This window comes from Populus nigra, chromosome 8 (assembly GCF_951802175.1).
Source record: "Populus nigra chromosome 8, ddPopNigr1.1, whole genome shotgun sequence".
Lineage (NCBI taxonomy): Eukaryota > Viridiplantae > Streptophyta > Magnoliopsida > Malpighiales > Salicaceae > Populus > Populus nigra.
In genome coordinates, this window is record NC_084859.1 from 8,548,370 (window position 1) to 8,569,246 (window position 20,877).

The 20,877-nt window shown below is 32.5% G+C and overlaps 1 pseudogene; it reads left to right on the plus strand.

The window, feature by feature from the left end:
• Positions 1 to 4,532: 4,532 nt before the first annotated feature.
• On the plus strand, positions 4,533 to 18,272 carry LOC133701565 (pleiotropic drug resistance protein 1-like; annotated as a pseudogene).
• The last annotated feature ends 2,605 nt before the right edge of the window (positions 18,273 to 20,877 follow it).

The window sequence follows — 20,877 nt, forward strand, 5'->3', positions numbered from 1 at the left end:
TATTTTAATGAATGGTGTTTTGATATTTTTGCAAGATATTTATGAATAATATTTTTGTAAAAGAAATAATAAAATAACATTTTGTTTAGTACATGTCCTATTCATCCCTTAAAGTATGTAAACTAAATATTGAAAAGCTAAAATAATATATATTTTTTCTTTATCATTTATCATTTTCCTTCGTATGCTCGAAGAGTGTAAGAGACAAGGGGGAAAAAAATGGCGGTGAGAATTTTTTTTTTAAATCATTTCCTATGAAAGAGGCCTTATTTTCTAATGTGGTTTCTTTCATAGAAGGACCCTCCAAAATAATATTATATATAATGAAAAATGATATTTTAAATTAAATTAAATCCTTTTGAAAAGAAAACTTTTTTAATTAATGATAAGTTATCTGTGTCTTATACGGAGTTTAAAAATTACTTTATGATTAATCAAAACTAATAAATAAAATATAGAAATAATATAAAATATTTCTTTTAAACAAGTACCTAATTGGGACAATTGAAAAGTCGGTGTATCAAAAGAAAATAAGAAATTTTATGTATTAAATTGAAAAAAGTTTAAAGTTGGTGTATCAAAATTGTGATTTTCCTTTATTAAAGGTCCATGGATAAGTATGTACCAAATGAAAAAATTAACAAAATTTGGGTGAAAAAACTTGATTGGAACTTTTAAGAAATTCAGTGTAAAATGAAAAAAAAATAAAATTCCCATGTACTTGATCATAGCTGGAATATTCTGGCACTTTATTTTCACTGTACACTAACTTGTTTATTTGCCAACAGACATAGCACAATAACAAGAAATATTATATATTGAATTAAATTTTTATCGGTATATCTTTATAAAAAAATATTGAATAAAGAAAAATTTATGAGTATAAATTTTTTAAAACATAAGCACGTTCCAATAAAAACGCGTTGGGTTTGATGCTAGCAAGACCCAACCACAATTGAACGTGACAGTGTGATTAGTCTTGGACGCGCCAAAGGGAATATTTTGGCACATTATTTTCACTGTCCACTAACTTGTTTATTTGTCACATGAAATATTATTTGATGAACTAAATTTTTATCATTATTCTTTATAAAAAAAATATTGAATCAAGAAAGATTTATGGATATAAATTTTTTGAAACATAAGCACGCTCCAGTAAAGGCATGCCGTGTCTAGTGCTAGTCAGACCCAGCTACGATTAGACGTGGCAGTGTGACAAGCCCTAGGCATGCCTAAGGGAATGACCACATCCTCACTTGGGAATATCCAAGTAAATGCCGAGCCTTGGACACGCCTAAAGAAACGATTATCCTCTTTTAGGCACGCCCAATAAAATAACCACATCCTTCTCCGAGCATGCCGAATGTAATGAACACATCCTCTCTTAGCACGTCCAAGGGAGTGACCATATCCTTCCTTGGACATGATTAAGAGGGTGACCCTCCTCCCTTGAGTTTAGTTTAAGGGAAGAACTCATCCTCCATGAGTTCAACTACATTTGACATCTTAGATCTTAATTTCTCTATACCTTTTTAATGTATAAAAGTCTTTTAAGGACTCACCATATTTTTATCAAACATTAATATAGATATAAGATATATTTATACCTCATTAAATGTTATCAGGGTAAAATTACACTGCAGACCCTTCTCTGAACAAAAGGACAAGATTCATGAGTTATAAATATACCATGAAATCTTCAGAACAAAGGTTAACAATCTTCATTCTGTACTACATATATATTTTCAAAGCATTTCTCTCCATAATATTCTTGTATTTTTTCTCTAAAAAGATACTTATTTAAACATTAAAGAATCCCTACCTCCACCACAGGAGAACTTTTGCATGTATTAGCCATAAGTTAAGTTGGCTTACTAAGCACCGAGTATAAGCTATTAAACTTTCTAGCTAGAAAAAATGTGTGAGATTGCTAAAACTAATTAATTCACTAATTATCCATCTCAAGAGTCTATTCATGAACTACTTGTATTTTTTGGTCCTCATTATTTATTACTTGATGCACATAGTAAGTAACTTTCTAGATCCAACAGCCTTTTCACATCTCCATAATTTTGAATCTGTAGAACTATCTTAAAGAAGCTGAGTTCATGCATGTTCTATTTGGATTCGTATTGCTTCTGTACTTGGTGTCATACTCCCTGCGTTTCTTTCAAGCTCTGATGGGCGTGTGTCCTATTTGTGCCTAATTAACAAGTTTATTAACATCAATTAATATTTTTTGGGCAATCACTCAATGCTGTGAATTTATCAATCTATCCATCTAGTAGAGGCCAGCTAGGTGTAAATTTCTTAAAATAATAACTGTTTGGTAAAATACATGGACATTTTTTTTTAATTTGAACCAATTTGTAAATAAAAATAAAATATAGAGACTATAAAATAAATTTATTGAAAAAATTAAATGAATACATTGAAAATTTATGAAGGCTTCCGTTACATTACATAACTTTTTTTTACACGACATATTTAATTACATTACATTACATCACATGGTACAAAACATAGCATAAAAGTATTATAAGCCTCACAAATGTTAACACCATAATAGCGTTTTATACATTAATTACAATTACTTGGTAGCAAACATAGCATAAAAATATTATAATCCTAAAAATATTAACACCCTAATCTCCTTTATACATTTCTCGTGTTGTGAATCAAATTAATTCTTTTTAATATAAAAAGATTATTTGAAAGTTGTTAATGTTATTTTTAGTAAAAAAAATAAAATTAAACTATATATAAATTTATTTGATATAACTTAATAGATTTGACATATTCAAAAGATAACCTTGATGAAAAATAAGAATATAGTTTAATTTAAGAAAAATCAGGACAACATATTATTTTAAATATTGAAACAACAATATATTAGATTGATTTGGATCAAATTGGATTAACTTGTAAAATTCGCTACCCAAGTCATAAGACTCTGATAATATTATAAAAAACAAATAAACTCAATTCTCAATCTACTCAATGTTGAATGATGAAATTGAAAACAAAATTCAACTATAAAAACAAGTCGAGTCAACTTGGGTTAATTTACCAAACATGAGTTATAAGACCAAGATAACCCATAAAAAGCTAATCAAATAAAATTATGAAACTCAATTTCAAATTAACCCAATGTTGAAGGATAATTTTTTTTAAATAAATTAAAAAGAACAAAAAAAAACCACCCAAGTCAACCGACTAAACCTGTGACTTGAGTCATGAGATTGGGATAGCCTCATAGAATGCAAACCAAAATAAATTATGAAGTCTAATTTCCAATCAACTTAATATTAAAGGATGAAACTAAAAAAAAAATTCAACTAAAAAAAGGAAAAAAAAAACCCAAGTTAACCAACCTACCACGTGACCCTGGTTATAAAAACCGTGATAACTCTGTAGAAAACAAATAAAAATAATTATATATCCCAATTCTCTATCAACCTAATTTTAAAAGATTAAATTGAAAAAATGACCTGAGTTAACCTAAGTTAACTTTACAAACCCAGGTCAGAAGATAAGGATAACTCCATAGAAAAAGAATAAAAAAATTTTGTAAAGTTAAATTCCTAATCAACCTAATATTGAAGGATGAAATTGAAAAAAAATAATTAAAAAATAGACAAAAAATAACCCAAGATAACATGACCAATCTACAAAACTTGTGGCGCTGGTCATAAGATCAAGATAATTTTATAGAAAATAAATCAAAATAAATTATGAAACTTTATAACTAATAAATTTAATGATGAAGGAAGAAATTAAAAATTATATAAAAAATATCAAGTTTGAAATTAAAAAAAAAATCCTAAAATTTTTTGAGAATCAAAGTAAAAAAATATTTGACTTTTTACTATTAATTTCTAGAGTGAAAAGCCATGCTGATTTAGTATACGCTAATAATAATATAGATAATTACAGTCACAGCTGCTAGCAAAATGACAGAATGGTTTCGACAAACATGATGAATAGACGTCTATAATATCCTTCTTTAAAGTAAGTAAGAGAATGGGATATTGCCAGTAGCCTTTACATCCATGCACAGCCAGTTTGTTTTGGTGGCTAGGAAAACATTTCCCTGTCCCTGGGCAAAATCAGTCGAGCATTAGTTTCCATCTATAGAAAGTGGGTAAAAATAGCTTTTACATTTCTCTGTGGTCACAAGAGGAAGTTCTTCATTTATGAAAATCGGCTATCAACTTTAGCAGCGAATGGAAAGAAGATCAGTACATTCATATCTCATTAATAACTGCCTGCCATAAAATATATTCTTTAGTACCTAACATCAAAATAAGGGTTTGAAATGATCACTCAGCACGCATCAGGTTGTCACGAGTATATTTAGCTTAAGACTTGCATAAGCTGGTGGCATATTTTGCGTGAATGCTTGCAGATAAACACTGGCTTTTGAAGGGTTTTAGTTGTTGTAGAGTTCGCAATGAACAGTGGCGGTCTTTATCAAGTTAAAAGTACGTAGTTTGCCAGCAAACAGTTCTTCCATATGGAGGAACAATGGTATGGAAACCTTTTCGAGATCATCTCGAGAAGAGGATGATGAAGAAGCTCTTAAATGGGCAGCAATCGAGAGGCTTCCAACTTACAGTCGTTTAAGGCAAGGTTTACTAACTACGCCACAAGGCGAGGCTTGTGAAATTGATATTCATAAGCTTGGCTTTCAAGAAAGGAAGAATTTGATGGAAAGGTTGTTAAAGTCGCCGAGAGCCTGAGACAGATAACGAGAAGTTCCTGTTGAAGCTTAAGAACCGCCTTGATGGGTAAGATTGTTCTTGTTACTTAGAAATAAACAAAAAATTATGAGATTTTAGTAACTCTTTGTTTGAATCTAAGAAATAATTTGTTTACATTTTCAAGCTGTTACAGGTCGTTATCTTAACCTTGTTTTGAATTTGAACTCAATTTTCTTCATTAGTATGATGTGTTTTTTATGTTCTTCTATTAGCTCATATTGATGGCACTGATCGGGTCAGCACTCTTCATAAGAACTGAGATGCATCGGGATTCTATAACTGATGGAGGAATTTACATGGGTGCTTTATTCTTCATTTTGGTTATGATTATGTTTAATGGAATGTCGGAAATTGGCCTGTCTATTTTGAAGCTTCCAGTCTTTTACAAGCAAAGGGACCTTTTATTCTATCCTGCATGGGCGTATGCTCATCCAACATGGATTCTGAAGATCCCGATCACAATCATAGAAGTTGCAGTATGGGTATTCGTCACCTATGACACCATGGGATTCGATCCTAATGTTGAAAGGTACAAAAACAATAGGAGAAGAAAAAATTTTCAGACACTGAAGGTTGATTTGTTATGTTCCAAATAAAAGTTACTGTTCTTGTTACAGGTTTTTCAGGCAGTTTCTTGTACTTTTCTTTGCTAATCATGGCCTGTCCACTATTTAGACTGCTCGCTGCTGTTGGGAGGAACCTCACAGTTTCTAGCACAATGGCCTCATTTGTGTTTCTCATGATTTTACAAATTGTGGTTTTGTCTTGTCGCGAGGTATGGTACATGAAAGATATTTGAAGATTCTTTCCCGGTAGCTAATCCTAAGAATACTTCTTTCCTTTCCTTGTGCCATTCCACAGAGAATGTGAAGAAATGGTTCATCTGGGGTTATTGGATCCCACCAATGATGTATGGAGAAAATGCAATGGCGGTCAATGAATTCCTGGGGAAGAGTTGGAGTCGAGTAATTTCCTTTATTAGCAATGTCGGCATTTTTGTGTTTCTGGTATGATGAACTTAACTGATATTTGATTTACTCTTTATCAAAGGTGCTTCCATTTTCAACGGAGCCATTGGGGGTTGTAGTTTTGAAGTCCCGTGGATTCTTTACAGAAGCGTATTGGTACTGGATAGGAGTAGGGGCATTAATCGGTTTTACAGTAGTGTGCAACTTCGCTTACACAGCAGCTCTCACTTGTCTTGACCGTGGGTACTCTTATCTTTACAAGTTAGGATCTTTAGTTAGGGAAGCAATGCATGAATGTCTTAATTGTTTCTGCAGCACTTGAAAAGCTTCAGGGTGTTAGATTGGAAGAGTCTCCTGGAAATAAAGAGAATGACAAAGCCAAAGGAGCCCTTGAGTTATTGTCTCAAGTAAATAGCTTAGATCACCAAAATGAAGCAGGTGATGAGGCCATACAAAGGGTGTTTTTATTGCAAACATGCATATGCACATGCATTATTATCATTCCACTTGGAGTCCATGACATTTTGAGTTTAACTGACTCGCAGAGAATCAGGAAGAGATTAGGAAGAGATTTAACTCATGTAGGTCCTCTTCTGTGATGTCAGAAGCGACGACTATTGGGGCCTCTCAGAACAAGAAAAGGGGAATGGTTCTTCCGTTTGAACAGAATTTTATTACCTTTGATGAAATTACCTACTCAATAAACATGCCTCAAGTAAGTCATGAAAACTGTCACATCTCTTTGTAAATGGGAAAGTTCTGCTAAAAAGGAACACAGTTCCAACATGACAATCATATAAATGGAACTTCCAGGAAATGAAAGATCAAGGCATACGAGAAGATAAATTAGTACTTCTCAGGGGGGTGAGTGGCGCTTTCAAACCCGGTGTTCTTACAGCTCTGATGGGGGTCACTGGCGCTGGTAAAACCACTCTGATGGATGTCCTAGCTGGTAGGAAAACCAGAGGATATATCGAAGGGAACATAACCATTTCTGGGTACCCAAAAAGGCAAGAAACATTTGCTAGAATTTCTGGATATTGTGAACAAAATGATATCCACTCTCCGCTTGTGACTGTCTATGAGTCTTTACTCTTTTCTGCTTGGCTTCGCTTACCAGTCGAGATTGATAATGAGACAAGAAAGGTAGTCTCTAGTAGCCCGTATCCTGTCTTCTTCATGATTTTGCTAATGCGCTTCAATTTCAAAAATCGTAGTCTAACAAAAAGTTCTAAGAAAACTTGGTTAAGCTGCACCTAGGCCTTAGTTTGACTTCGGTTGGAGCTTGAGTTTAGCAACACTTGTTCAAGTCCAGCCTAATGAACTATGAAAATTTTACCTTCTGTTTCTCTAGCATTCCGGCCAGATTGAACTTTTAAAACTTGAGCTTGTTTCCTTGACATTCCTTCTGCTTAGTCATGATCAAGCATTTTAACTATCCATTTTATGGGGAAAAAAATCCATTTTTGAGGTGTAAAAATCTTGTTATGTCTTTAGTTTACAGCAATGTCAATGTTTTATATATATATATATATATATATATATATATATATATATATATATCGAATAAGCTGTATAACTTATGTTCCCTATTTATATCCAACTTTTCTACTAATAAAATGGTTGCAGTTGTTCATTGAGGAAGTTATGGAGCTTGTGGAATTAACTCCATTAAGGGAGGCTCTAGTTGGGTTGCCTGGTGTCAGTGGTCTTTCCACTGAGCAGCGCAAGAGGTTGACAATTGCTGTTGAGCTAGTGGCAAACCCTTCTATAATATTCATGGATGAGCCAACTACAGGACTACATGCAAGAGCTGCAGCAATTGTTATGAGGACTGTTAGGAATACAGTGGATACAGGAAGAACAGTAGTGTGCACTATCCACCAGCCACGCATTGATATATTTGAATCTTTTGATGAGGTGAGGACTATTGATAGACTAGAAAGAGTAGACATAATTGTCAATTTCCCCCTTTTCATCACAGAGATTTCGTTAGTCCTCTTATATGACTTAGTATGATGAATTGGACACTGGTCACAGCTATTCCTATTGAAACAGGGAGGACAAGAGATATATGTAGGGCCACTGGGTCGCCATTCTTGCGAGTTAATCAAGTATTTTGAGGTAACTTTTCGTTGGCCAAATTCGTAACTACGTATATTGTTACATATATATAATCCTGTTGAACTTATCTTCCATTTCATTCAACAACAAGGGGGTTCAAGGAGCGAGTAAAATCAAAGACGGTTACAATCCAGCAACTTGGATGCTAGAAATCACTAGTTCAGTTCCAGAAATAACTTTGGGGGTTGATTTTATTGATGTGTACAAACATTCTGAATTGTTGATTATTGGCTTGGTTTGGTCTGCCCATGATTAATGGACATGGTCCAAATTATTAGAAGAGTTATTAAAACACGTAATTGTTTCTTTTAATCATATATAAAGGGACATAACCCACATGGAAATGTTAAGATTTTTATTTGTTGAATAATCATTCTCTCATTTTCTTCTCCCATCTTGACTCTCTGCATTAACTTAACAAGATTTACAAAGACGTTCGTACTGTGAAATATCACTTTGATTCTAGTAATTGAAGTGGTACTGAAGTAATTGATCAAGGAATAAAAAAGCGAATTCTCACAAATAAGTTTTCATTTCTGATTTACATTGGTATCAGAGCCATTATTTTTAATATTGCTTTTATGCAGTATATCTATTATTACATGAATGATAGATATAAATTTTATGTTAAAAAAAATACTTTCATTGAAAATTTTGAATTTACAAAATTTTATAAAGTAATTTAGTTATGAATTTATCTTTTTTATAATTAATTAGAAAAGATTTTCTGTATGGTAGTTAGTTGTACAGTTCTATTATTAATTCAGGTGTGAATTGATGATGGAAATGGAGATTAAAAACTGCCATTTCCATTTTCAATTTTCAATTTTCAATTGACTACAATTGCAGTAGTCAATTGGACTTTGACAGTTAATTAACTGTCATTTGAAGGAAAAACAAAACCACCTGAAAGAACACATCTTTTAAAAGATGTGTACATATATTAACTGCCATTCGGCAGTTAATATATATTAACATTAAGAATATATATTAACTGTCAATCGACAGTTAATATATATTAAAATATAAAATAATATTAAGATAATTAATATTTTTTTTTGTTAATATAAATTGTCAAATTGTGGAGCAATTTATTTATTGTTAAAATAAATTGTTTAATTTCTGTATTTGCTTTTTTTTTTTAACATATATGATGATACATGCTTTAATTAAATATTAAGTATAATATTTATGTGCTTTTTGAAATATTTTGTTGTAGTGGATAGACAACAACAAATTGATCATTTATTAAGTTATGCCTTTAATCATGTTCACAAAATTCAAGAGCATATTGATTACATGTATTATTGGATGATTAGACTTGCAATGAGTGATGTTTACGAATTCTACATGGAACATCAAATGTTAATCGTTCTCAATTCTCTGCCTGAGGAATTGATGTTGGTGCGACTATCATTGGAATATAGGCTAGAATCCTTAGATTTCAACAATCTCGCATATGAAATGTTGCTTGAGAGGGAACATCAGTATGCCGAAAAGGGTATACGACGCACTGGAAGAAGCGCAGGTTGTTTGGATGCTGCTGCTAAATTCATTCCATAATTTGAGTAGAATGAACTTGGAGGAGATGACTTTGATGAAGTGGATGATGAATTGGAGACCCTATTTATGTGCCTACAATATAAAATAATTCTGAAATTTATTATTCTTAATATTGTATTTTTTTAAGATGATTGGTTGTTTAATTGTGAACTGAATATTTTATGTAATTTAAGTTTAATTACATGATATACATATATATGATAATATATGCAACCTAATTAGTGGGAGTTGTTAGTTGAAACTAAGAATTATAATTTTGCACTCATTTAAATTTCAAATAATAATTAGACCATAAAAATAGAAATTGATTAAGTGTTTAACATTCTTTTCATTTCTATTGTATGTGTTAGATTATTATTTGTTTAATTTAAAATGGAGTGGCAAAATATGTCAATTAAATTGTACTAGATACTAATATTTGTAATTGCTGTCAATGGCGCTTAATATGGCTGAATTTAATAGCAATATTGCTGATTTGAACCATGGAGACAAACTAAGTGAAAAGAATTATAATGTTTGGCATCGTAAGATTGAGTATCTCCTGGAAGAGCAAGAAATACTGGAAACAATCACACAACCGATGGCTAAACCTGAGCAAGGAAACACTGCTCAACACAAGCTTGATATGCAAGCATATCAAACCTATAAATGCAAAGAATGTGTAGCTCACATTTTGATGTTGAGCAACATGATATTATGCTGTGTTTTGAAAGGCATCATTCAACTCAATCTATTTGGGACACAATAAAAATTCAGTATGGAGGAACCTCCACTACTAGACTTCGCCAGCTAACCCTCAAATTCGATGGTTATAAAAAGTGCCAAAATTAGACAATGAGGCAGCATCTTACGGTCATGTCTAACATGATCAGTGAATTAAGAGGTGCTGGACATGAGATGACTGATGAAAAACAAGTCCAAGTAGTTATCTGCTCTTTGCCAAGCAATTGGAAACACGTGCGTGTTAACCTTACCCACAATAACAACATCAAGATATTTTATGATGTTGCTTGTCATGTCGAGTTTGAAGAAGATCGACTTCATGCTGAGAAGCCTATAAACGAGGCTTTTATATCTGAGACTAAGATGCGTGGAGCAAATGGCTCTAAATATTAAAAAGGTAAGGCTAAAGTTCCCAAATATGGCAAGAAAGGAATAGAAGCAAGTAGTAGTAGACATAAGCGCAAGCGTGGGAAACGCGGCGGTAAGAAAGACAAGAATATGAATTGTTTCAATTGTGGTAAACCTAATCACTTTGCTCGTAATTGCACTGAGCCATAGGTAATGTTTAACCACAATCATCCCTCTAACTTATACAGTAGTAGTTGTTTAATGCTTGCTGAATCTGTTCCGTTTTGGACTATAGACTCAGGAGTAACTAACCATATAGCAAGGGATCGAACAACGTTTGTGGAATTTCATCGAATTCCAAAGGGAAGTAAATACATATACATAGGGAATAATGCTTCTGCTTCTGTGCTTGGGATCGGTACCTGCAAACTGGGCGGTCGTACACTTTATTTTCATGATGTACTCTACGCTCCAGAAGTTCGATGGAATCTTGTGTTTGTTCTTGTTTTACTCCAATTGAGCTTTAATATTGTGTTTGTTGGTTGTTGTGTAAAAATACATCTAGATAATATATTTTTATGGTTCTGGTTTTGGTATTAAATGGTTTTATGGTGTTAGACAGCGTTAATGTATTTATTAATTATGATGCTTCAATTTATGTTATTCAAAATTCCAGCACTATTAATTATAGTAATATCATAACTTGGCATGCTAGATTAGGACACATTGGGCAAGATCGATTACATAGATTAGCAAGAGCTGGTCTTTTAAGATAACTTACCAAAGAGGAATTGCTCGTTTATGAGCATTGCCTTGTTGGAAAAGCAATTAGATTACCATTTAGCAAAGCTAAAAGAGTTAGTAATCCATTACAGCTTATTCATTAAGACATTTGTGGCCTAATGAATGTGAGAGGAAGACATTGAGGAAATTATTTCATCATATTTATAGATAATTTTATACGATTTGGTCATGTTTATTTGATCTCACATAAATCTGAAGCATTGGATTACTTCATTTGATACACCAATTTGGTGGAGAATAAACTAAATGCCAAGATCAAAGCTTTAAGAACTTATCGAGGACGTGAATATCTGTCTGAACAATTTTAAAATTTTTGTGATGAAAAGGGTATAGCTAGACAGCTAACTATTATTTATACTCCACAATAAAATGGTGTAGCGGAAATAAGGAATAAAACCTTATTTGACATGGTTAGGTCAATGATGGCGCAAGCTAACTTACCAATTTCCTTTTGGGGAGATGCATTGTTAACTGTTGCTTACATATTTAATCGTGTGCCTTCTAAATCTATTTCATCCACCCTATATGAACTATGGAATGGTGTCAAACCTAATCTAGGTTATTTCCATCTATGGGGGTGTGCAACTTATATTCACAATACTTCTCATGAATATGGGAAACTTGATCCTAGGGGGGAAGAAGTGTATCTTTATATGATATTCTGAACATTTCAAAGGATTTGTATTTATTGGTGAAAAGGCTGATGGAAGAGTAACAGAGATTGAATCGCGTGATTGTATTCTTAGAAGAGGTTTTTCCAAAGACAGGTGAGGTTGAAAAAGATTTTCAATTATATGAAATGAAAAATCTAGATTATGGCGCCACAAACCATTCAGTAGAGTACTTAGATGAAACTTTAAATCCTCTTAGAAACAGTGGGAGTGATATTTTATCTATTTCGAATCTCATGGAGCAAGATCATGAGCAATTTTAACCTCGAAGAAGCATTCATAAACCAATTCCTCATCGTCGATTTGAGATTGAGGGGGAAGCGTTTATGATTACTCCACAAGATGATGAAGAACCTAAAACATTCAGTCATGCTCTATTTGGTCCTAAAGCAAGTGAATTGATTAAAGCTATAGAAGAAGAAATAGAGTCAATGAAAATTAATCAAGTCTGGGACTTGGTTGATTTACCATCAGGATGAAGATCCACTGGAAATAAATGGGTTCTTAAAATTAAACGTAAGGTGAATGGGTCAATAGAACGTTATAAGGCTCGACTAGTAGTGAAAGGCTACACTCAAGAAGAGGGAATTGATTATGAAGATACATTCTCACCAGTTATGAAGATCAATGGAATGTTAAGTTTCATCAAGCTATCTTTAAGGATGGTTTTACAATGATGGAAGAAGATCATTGCGTGTATTTAAAACGTTCTAACAATAGTTTTATAATATTGTCCTTATATGTTGACGACATCTTAATAGCTGGAAATAACAAAGAGATGATTGATACTACTAAAAATTGGTTATCATCAAACTTTGAAATGAAAGACATGGGTGAGGTCAGCTATGTACTTGGTGTGAAAATCATAAGAGATCGCGCTAAAAGGCTTTTGGGTTTAACTCAAAAGACTTATATCAAAAAGATGTTAGAGGGCTATCACATGCAAGATAGCAAACCAATGGACACCCCTGTTGATAAAAGTTTGAGCCTAAGCTGTGATATGTGTCCCAAGACTCTAGAAGAAAAGGAGAAAATGTCTAGAGTACTTTATGCCAGTGTTGTCGGTAGTTTGATGTATGCAATGATATGTACACGTCCCGATATATGTTATGTCGCTGGATTAGTTAGCCGATATCAATCAAACCCTGGTCAAAAACACTGGATGACAGTCAAAAGGATTTTATGATATCTGAAAGGAACTTCAAATTACATGCCATGTTACCAAGGAAAGAAAGATTTACGATTGATTGGTTTCTCTGATGTTGATTGAGGAGGAGATGTTGACCAATCCAAATCAACTTCAGGATGTGCTTTTTTGCTTAATGACAGTGCAATACTATTGAGAAGCAAGAAACAATCCTACATAGCCTTATCTACCATAGAGGCTGAGTATATAGCTTGTTCTGCAGCAACACAAGATGCTGTTTGGTTAAAAAATTTCCTATATCATTTGAAAATTATCAAATCAGCATCAGACCCAATGACAATTTACTATGATAACACTGCTGCAATAGCTGTGGCTAAAGATCCAAAATACCATGGAAAGACCAAACACATCAAGATGAGATATCACTATATTAGAGAAACAATTACTAAACAAGATATGATCCTAAAACACATTTCTACAAATTCTATGGTTGCAGATCCACTCACAAAACCAATAGCAAAGGATGCATTTGTTAGACAAGTGAGATCCTTTGGCCTATATAGAATGTAATTAGCAATATAATTAGTTTTAAGGATCATATGACAGCTTATAGTGATTGAGTAATGAATAAATGCCATTACAATATCATTTTATTCATTATTTGTTTCATGAATATATTATGAGTATTATATAGTACAGTTTGTTATAGTATGTCGATAAACTTAGATTGGCTCGCTCACCTCTAGCACTTGTAAGATGAATAGAGATGAGACTATTTGAATTTTAATGCTTAATAAGCGACTTGGGCGCAGTGGGAGCAATTTTAACTCAAAATGATTATTAAAAATTCACTTTGGCTGGGACCAAGATGAGGTTCTTAAATAAAAGAATCGGCATGAATGAATTCCCGCCATTCATGTGTCTATGATGATTGAAACCGAGTATGAAATTATTCATTTGCCACTAATAAAAAATGAGCAAATGAGAATTTCTGATTTGAAATCTATGTTTTTAGCAATAAGACTAAGACTCGTATTGTGTATTTCCTATAACAAGGAGAGCAACGACATATACTCTTTGTCTTAAGAAAAGAAAAGAGTAAGCTCCACTATAGCATGTATTTAATACTACATGTGCTAGTGACTATTACAAGAATAAAAGAGTAAGCTCCACTATAGCATGTATTTAATACTACATGTGCTAGTGACTATTACAAGAATAAAGAATGGATCCCTGCTTCTTTATTATGTGAGTCCTGAAGATCATATCTAAGATCTCAAAATCTTACCCTTTGTGACTTTTAACTATATCATGAGGTGATGTATTAATGATTGCTACTTTAGAAGTATATCCTATGGTCATGAAATGATTTGACTTAAAAGAATACTCTTAGGAAAACGAGTTAATTCAGATTTGATTGATATGAAAGCGAAAAAAAAGTAATTTTAGTTCTACACCTGTTACTTGTATTCACTGGCGAAGATCATATCACTTGAATAGATTTGATATGATTCAGAATACTTGTAATTGTAAGGATGGATTGAGTTTGAAATTCTTAAGGGATTGAATTATATTCAGTCATGTGTAACTAAAAATGCTTTGAGTATTATCGCACGTCACCCGCGTGGCGTTGGCTGGTGATTTTTCATTTGCTTGATTTGATTGGTTCGTTGGAGTCACCACCTAGTATTTAATTGAGGGCTACTAGGAAAACCGAATGTACTGGTCTTGTTAGAGATTCATGGGTAAAGGACTGGTTGTGGTTAGAGAAGGTATTAACACCCCTAATACACCCTACCTGAGGTAAGCTGCTTCGTGACTTTGACGTGTTAAAGAAGTTTTAAAATTATCTTATCATCGGATATTAGAAATACAACTTACATATAAGTTAATAATTCTAGACAGTGAACAAATCAAAATATTAAATTCTTCTTTATTCTTTGTAATTTTATCATAAAAAACATCCGTAAAATAAAAACAAACACATTCACTTTCACTATATATATATATATATATATATATATATATATATATATATATATATATATATATTTTACATCCACACTACAAATTATTAAAATTAAAAAAAAACTAAACAAAGATTACATTAAACAATTTAAAAATTACAAAACAGCTCCTAAAATATCCTGGAATTGTTGGGAACGTTTCTGTGAAGCCTCAGGGACACCAGGAACAGTGGCGGCGCGTTGTTCCAACCGCCATCGCCACTGGCGGTGCATGGATTCACGCGCCGCTGGCGATGAGGGTGGCAAAACCGGTGGATCGGGAACGTCTTCCTCTTCTCTGTCTCCCTATACCGGTGATGACCTGCAAAACAACCGCAAACACAACAAGCAGTTGATTTTAATTTTTTTCTTTGATTTCAATATGTTTTTTTTCTTTCTCTTCTTCTCCGTTTTGGATCTGCTTCCCTCTCGGTTTCATCTTCTTCTCTGTTTCAGGCGGCCGGTTGGCGAATGGGTTTCTTTCGACGGCTGTGCAACTGCGGGTGGCTGGTCTGTGTAAAGGAGAGCTGGTCGATAGAGACGGGGGGGACAACTCTGTGGTGTGCTGCTGGAGGCTGGTATGTGTGCACTGTTGAAACTGGGTCGACCAGGAGAGGGTGAGTGGTGGCTAATGGTGAAAACCGGTTGAGAGGAGAGTGAGGGGCTGTCTTGTAGGGGGTAGAAACTGCTGTTGCTGGAGGTCGGTGAGGGAAATCAAAGAGCTTGAGAGAGGAGATATCTAGTGAGGGGGACGACTGTGTTTAGGCTGAGGGGGAAGGAAATGGCGTTGGCAGGGGAGAGTGGCATGTTGGCTGAGGGAGAAGAAGATGGGGCTACGGTATGGAGGAGAAAAATCCAAGCCGAGGGGTGGCGGTTTTTTTGCTTGAAAAAAATGGGTTTAGGGTTAGGGTTTTGTTTGTTTTACCTCTCAAATGTGCAAAATTACCCCCCCATCTTTATGTGTGTTGTAGAGACTAGTATTTATAGGTAAAAATATTGCTAGGTTTTCAAATTTGGTCCCTCAACTTCTTCTTTTTTTTGTAAATTTGATTTTTCTTATTTTTTGAATTTTTCTTTTCAACATCGACTTGAATGAGGAAAATCGGTGATTTTAAAAATAACGTGTTAAAAGTCGAACGCGTTCCAAAAACTTTTAAAAATTTAAATTCTTTTAAGACAATGCTAAAAATGCTAAAAACGATGCAAATATATATAAAAAGTATCTTTTTTGAATTTTCGTTGTTTTTCACTATTTTGGATTTTTCTGAAAATTTATCAAAACATTGGTCAAAAATTGGGTAGCAACAGGTATATTAGTACACTTTAAGGAATAATTAATTATTAGGTTGATGCCTCCTATATGGCCTGTATTAGGTTTATATATTGGAGCTCCTTTCACTGTGTGCTTTAGGTTGTACGGTCCGTTCATCAAGTATGAAATTCTTGTGCAAGTTTGAAGTATAATGTATTAGAGAGATTCAGTCCTTCATGGGCGAGTGGGAGATGTTAGTTATTGGCTAGGCCTGGTCCGCTCATGATTGATGAGCCTGGTCCAAGTTATTAGAGGAGTTACTAAAGGAAGTAACCACCTCCTCTAATCATATATAAAAGGACATAACTCACATGAAAAGGTTAACGTTTTCATTTGTTGAATAATCATTCTCTCATTTTCTTCTCTCATCTTGACTCTCTACATTAACTTGACAAGAATTACAAAGACGTTCGTACTGTGTAATATCACTTTGGTTCTAGTAATTAAAATGACACTGAAATAATTAATCCAAGAATAAAATAATTCTCCTAAATAAGTTTTCCTTTCTGATCTACTTGAACTGTACAGATAAGTTTGACAAGAAGTTAAATTGTCTGCTTCACAAGATTGCGAAGTGGCATGCGAGAAAAATATATGCAGATTTAGCATTTTTTACCTTGTATTTCAGGACAAACAAAGAACTTATTAAACGACTAAGCTCACCTGCTCCTGGTTCAAAGGACCTCTACTTCCCCACTCAGTACCAACAGCCATTTTTCAGACAATTTATAGCCTGCTTGTTGAAACGACATTGGTCATACGGGCGCAATCCATACCGTAAGGTTTCTGGTTACAGTTTTCATTGCCCTGATGTTTGGGACAATGTTTTGGGACCTTGGCTCTAAAACGTAAGTTACAACCTGAAACAAATTCAAAAGCTAAACTTATTACAATATTCTATTGATCACATCCTAGCTTTAACATTTGATGTTTCTGTTTGAAGGACAAAGGAACAGGATCTGTTGAATGCAATGGGTTCCATGTATACTGCTGTCCTCTTCCTTGGTGTCCAAAACTCTGGAAGCGTGCAGCCAGTAGTCTCAATTGAGAGAACAGTTTTTTACAGAGAAAGGGCTGCTGGAATGTATTCAGCCTTCCCCTATGCCATGGCTCAAGTACTAACTAGATTTTTTGAGGGAAAAAAAAAAGAAAAAGAAGGTTTATTTTGGGATTTACTTTGTGAATATTTCGTTAACGAATTCTCAACTTCTGCTGCAGGTTGTTGTTGAGCTTCCATACCTTGTTGCACAAGCAGTAGCCTATAGCATCATAGTTTATTCAATGATAGGATTTGAATGTACTGTTGCTAAATTCTTTTGGTATCTGTTCTACACGTGCCTCACATTATTTCAGTTCACCTATTTTGGCATGATGGCTGTGGGTGTTACACCAAATCACCACATGGCTACCAAAGTTTCGACAGCTTTTTACTCAGTTTGGAACCTATTTTCAGGATTTATGGTCCCTCTAACAGTAAGCCCCCTTATCTCTAGCCATCCACATCCAGAAAGTTTAGTTTTTCCCTGGAAATTGAAATAGATTGGCTGATATATTTATCTTTTTTTTTTTGTATCATTAAAAATAGAGAATTCCTGTATGGTGGAGATGGTTCTACTGGGCATGCCCAATAGCTTAGACCTTGTATGGATTGTTCGAATCACAATATGGAGATAGAAAAGACATGCTTGACATAGGCGTGACTGTGGATGATTTTATGAGAAATTATTTTAGTTTCAGACATGATTTTCTGGGAGTGGTTGCAGCCGTGAATGTTGGGTTTGCAGTGTTGTTTGCACTTGTCTTTGCCATCTCCTTGAAGATGTTTAATTTCCAAAAGCGGTAGCAGTTTAGTAGCTTTTTATCATCTTTATAGGCTTCCCGGTGGATGATATGTTCAACATGGCGATTGGTGTTGATCATAATTATTATACAAAACAATAAAACGCCTTGCCATAACACTGTGGAGATCACTGTGTACACAGTCATAGAAGAATATTCATTCTGATACTGAAATTACACCCTTTTTTTTATTTGAAGAAAAATTCGGATGACTTGGGTTTGAGGGTGATTTCATTTTTTGTAAGGGATTATTTTTGTCTTCCCATTTTTTTTTAATAGTGAGAATACAAATTAATTTACCCCCGCACTCAAAAATTGAACTGCTTGCCAAGAGTATTTATGTCTTTGTCTTTTTTTACAATATTATGAATTGACTTTTATGCCTTCAGAATCGGAAAAAAGGCAAGAGTTTAGAGGCAATTTTGTGTTTTTAAATATATTTTTTTTTTGCTAATATTAGAATAATAAAGGGTATTTCGAACGTTTTACTCTTAGTAATTAATTTTTTAATGAAACAACTATAGGGATGTTGACCTCATGCATTGGCGTCTGAGAGACACCCTTGCTTCTTAGACAGCATGTACAGCATTTCCTGTGGCTATAATGTTGTTCTACCATTTCATTGGAAGTGTTACTTTGCCCTTGTTCTCCTAATGCGGCGTGTGATAATGATTGATGAGTGGTTTGCAACTAATGGTTATTTCTTTTTTCTTTTCTTATTTTTTTTTTCTAGAAAAAGTGCATATCTATCCTCTTTTTTTTTCTTTTTCAATTTTCTTCCTTATGTTCTAATTTCTTATTTTAGTCCGTTGCTCTTTTAAAAAAGTTTTTAATGTTTTCAATTTAATTTTTAAATTATAATTTTTCATATATTATTTTTTTTCTAATTCGGTACTTATTCTTTTTATTCATGATTTTTTCCTTAACTCTTTTGTTAAAATTTTGTTGTTTTTAATTTCATCCTTTGATCAAAGTTTATATTGTTTTATTTTTTAAAATTTAGCCCTCATTCTTTTGATTTATTTTTCCTTTTGATAAATTTTTTTTCTTTTAAATTTAACCCTCCAATTTAATTTTTCTTATGCCCTCTAATTTATTTTTTACTTTTATCTTCACCCTCATTCTTTTAATTATAATTTTTTGTGTAATAGATTTTTTTTTCTGGTTTCATCATTCAGCGTATGTTGTGTTGGGGATTGGTCTTCATGATTTTTTTGTTTGTTATACTTTTGATCTAATAACATGAGTCATGAGTTTTAAGAGTTCATTCAGTTAGGGATTTTATCATATTGAATTATCTTAAAAAAAATAGTTTTGTGGTTATCTTTAATTTCTTTTCTATCAGTTTATCCCTGTCTCATGGTCTAGGTTACGAGTTTTGCGTATGTTTTTTTAACAGAGATTTTTTTTAAAAAAAAAAATTTTGTTTTGTGTTTGATTTTAAATATTTTTTTTTATTTTTTGTGCAAGTAAGCTTTATTTTATATAAAAAAAATTATTTTGAAATAATATTTCTAATATGTTTGGCCTCACATAGTATTTTTATTTTATTTTATTCACTCTATTTCATATGAGAGTTTTAAGAGTTGATATTGTTAGAGATTTTATCATACTACATTATTTATTTAAAAAAATAATTTTATGGTTATCTTTAATTTTTTTTCTATCGGTTTATTCTAGTCTTATGGTCAAGACCACGAGTTTTGCAGGCCTTTTTTGAATTGATTTTTTTTTAAAATATTTTGTTTAGTATTTAACTTTTAAATAATTATTTTTATTTTATGCAAATAAGCTTTATTTTATAATAAAATATTTATTTCAAAATAATATTTCTATATGTCCAGCTTTACATAGTTTTTATTTTATTTTATTCACTCAGTTTCTTATGTGTTTCTATTTCTATTATTTTTTATTGATTTTAATAAATAAATTTAGTAGACACAAATGAATAAATTACTCATTATACAAGATTAAATATCTTGATTTATATCTATCTCTTAATTTTTTTTAATTTCTCCTTTTGTTATTGTTAATGATTTTTTTTGTTTATTTACATTGATAAATAACAATTTATTTGATTAGATGCTTGATAATTTTGATTTATATTTTGAATTGTTTTATATAAATAAACATATCAAAATAATTTGTCTACCCATATTTATTTTAGAAAAAAAGAATTACAACTCCTAACGGACAGAGTGCATGTCAAATATCTAGTGAGATAATAGAACATGAAGTATCAACATTTATGATTTTGTATATTTAAGTACCAACACTCAATTGTTTTCTATTTAAGTACATATTCTACAACACTCAATTGTTTTCTATTTAAGTACATATTCTTATAGAATATGTTTAATAAAGTACATCGATTACTTTGTTACTGGAATGCTAACGTGATTGTTAACTCTGAGTTAGAAAAGCTCAATTGATATTTTTTTATGTTTTATTTTTTAAAAGTTAATAACATATGAATTACTTTTATTTTATGATTTTTTTTATTTGAGTAATTGTATTGATTTTATATTATACAAGTGGTACTTATAAATTTTGATTAATCAAGAACTATCATAAGTTTATTTTTCAAATCAACTAACATGTTAGTTATT